Source organism: Schistocerca serialis, chromosome 9 (assembly GCF_023864345.2).
Source record: "Schistocerca serialis cubense isolate TAMUIC-IGC-003099 chromosome 9, iqSchSeri2.2, whole genome shotgun sequence".
NCBI lineage: Eukaryota > Metazoa > Arthropoda > Insecta > Orthoptera > Acrididae > Schistocerca > Schistocerca serialis.
Genome location: NC_064646.1, coordinates 77,244,569 through 77,247,424, shown reverse-complemented (window position 1 = coordinate 77,247,424; position 2,856 = coordinate 77,244,569).

Genomic DNA, 2,856 nt, shown 5'->3' with positions numbered 1-2,856 from the left:
GTTCAGATTTCCAGAAAATTCATCCTAAGGCATGCAGAACTGTGTGACATAGTCTGTTCTATTCTGACCATTAATGGATGTTGGCGACGACGTGACACACCTCTGTTCTATGAAGCGAAGTGTGTAGTAGTTGATTAGTTGATCTGCATTTACTAATCCTCTCCGCTGTACACTAAAGTTCTTAGCCCTTTTCTTCTTATTAACGTAGCCTTCCCTTCTGTTAGCAGCTGTATTTGGTGTCCCGTAAGATACGCCCTATGTTTTCAGTTTCTGTTCTTATTAAACGCTGTTAACATTACTCGCTGTTTGTGAGTTCTTCGCAATATTTCGCCCATTAGTTACGCTTACTGCCTCGATCTTTCTAAGTGTTGTCATATTTAGTGCCCATCCTTCCGAACATACAGACCAGATATTCTTGTAGGTCTCTAACCATCACGTTGGTTAGCAGCAGTAGACCACGCACCTCTGTCTTCGGCCCTCCTTTTGAGAGTCGTACACTATCGTCCATGATCAGGTTGATGTAGTGTCGCTCTGCTTTTTTATTCTTCCCTTCGAATGTCCCTTCAGTTATAATGATACCATCATGTCTCTGCAGATGCCCGACCCATGTGTCCCTTCTGTGTCTGACGAGTTTCAGGAGACGAGGCGTCTCTCCCTCCACTCCGTGGAGCAACTCTTCATTTGATATCTTATCTACGCAGGAAATCTTGAGGATTCTGCGGTAGCATCACATCTCACAGGATATTATTTTATGTTTTTCTGCTTCTCCGAATGTCCATGTTTCACTTCTGTACAGGAACGAAATCTTTCTTGAGATACTTCTCCCTGCAGCAAGCTGTGAAACGGTTTCCGCTCTTTTTAAAAATAGGCAATATCCTTCCTCTGGTGTAATTTTACTCCCTACGTGGGCAAAGGATTCGGCGGTCTCCAGTCGCGCATTGTTAAGTGAGCAGTGGGCAACGGTGCTTTGTCCGCTCACCACCAAGATTTTGGTTTTATCTTTATTAATTTTCATATTATAATAAGAGCTAAGAGTGGTTCCTATGTGGGCAGATATCACTTCAAGTTATTCTGCGTCTTCTCGTAACAATGTGGTATCGTGGGCAAATCTCAAAATGTCTGTTTCCTTACTATGAATTTTAATTCTTCCTACAGCTCCTAGTTTGTCCTCAGCTTCATCTCTTGCCCTCTGAATGTATCCATTGACCGCGAGTGGAGAGAGTGGTCAGCCCTGTCGTTCACCCTGCTTAACAATTTCTTTTTCTTGATATTCTCCACATTGTATTACAGCCATCGCCAGGTACAGGATCTTACAACTCGAAAGCTATATTTAGGTCTAAGACTGTACGTGTGATAATTTTATGAAATATTATGAACGCGTTACGGGCTTCTTTATGCGACATTTTATTACGATGTCTGATCATCAATTTTCACAGAGCCACGTTCCAAGGAATTTAACTGCTCTATATATTAAGAACCCGCTGAATCTTAGATTTGCATTTGTAAAGAAGTCCGGCTGTCGGGTGACGGCCATAAAATGCGTCCTTTTGTTGTTAAAATTTAAAGCTAGCTTATTGCTGTAATCACCTACCATGTTATTGAAGGTCACCTGAATTATCAGCAATCAGCTCTGTATCTTCATCATAGCGAATGTTATTGGTGAAAGCTGCATTACCCTTTATGCGTTTTCTTTAGGCAGTAACAAATTTTAAATATTTGTATTAGCAGGCGCAAACTTTTCCATTTTACACCATTTCAACATTCCGTGTGCCAGGTGTCATAAATATATCTGTCTCAGCGTGACTGTCGGAGCAAAAGGTGAATTTATCGAGTGCTCAGTAACGTACTAATAACATTACTGCAGAATTTTACTGTAATCCGATATCTGATGACTGTCCATCCAACCATTTGTCATCTTATACATCGAGTAAAAGTTGGCAGTAAACTAAAAAACTGGTTAGGTGCGAATGACGAGTTCAGCATTCAATAAATTCACATCTTTGCGACCCTGCGTGAAGAAAATGATACGCATTTTCTGTCCACATCAAGTTGCCCTCTTGCAGGACAAGCAGAACAAGATGATGTGTACTAGATAAGATTCGCTTGTAAAGTTTAGACACCTTAGAAATTACAGGCAATATTTATTCGAAAAGCGTGATGTAATTCACTTAAGTCGCTATTGACATCTGTCAAATAGAATTTCAGACAACGCTCCAAGTAAGTTTTTTCTAGGATGACATCGTATCTGGTAGGAAAACAAACTGTATGTCATGGAAAGAAAAATTTGGACTACTAGAGAAAATCTTCGGAAACGGTCGCCTAATTAGGATAAACAAAGCATTAGTGCAATAGGGGTAGAGGACGGAGCACCGTCACCTGTGGAAGGTGTCGACCGATATCAACAGGTCCCTGGAAGCGCTCCAGCAGGTCGGATTAGCGGTCGATCCATCCAATTACAAACCAATAGCCCTCCCCTAACTCACTCTCTCTGGCCCACGTTCCCTGCTGTGCCGGAGGCTCTACAAAGAATCAGTCATTACGAATGTTCAATGCTGAAATCACGTCCGATAAATAAGAAAGCTGTTTGACTTATAGATGTACCGTTTCTCAGAAAAATACGTATAAATAAAGGAGAACCAAGTGATTATAATTCCTACTTCAAATGCCACGCTTTATTATTAAGCTAATTCAAACTTTACAACTAGTAGCCTCTTTAATCTTAAACTAACACGTACAATTCCGCCCCTGTTTTCTTGCCATTCTGGCTCTTACTGTCTTCTGCCAGTTGCAGCCTACAACTTCTTTCAGTCGTTATCCAATCGTTGTTGTTTGTTGTTGTGGTCTTCAGTCCTGAGA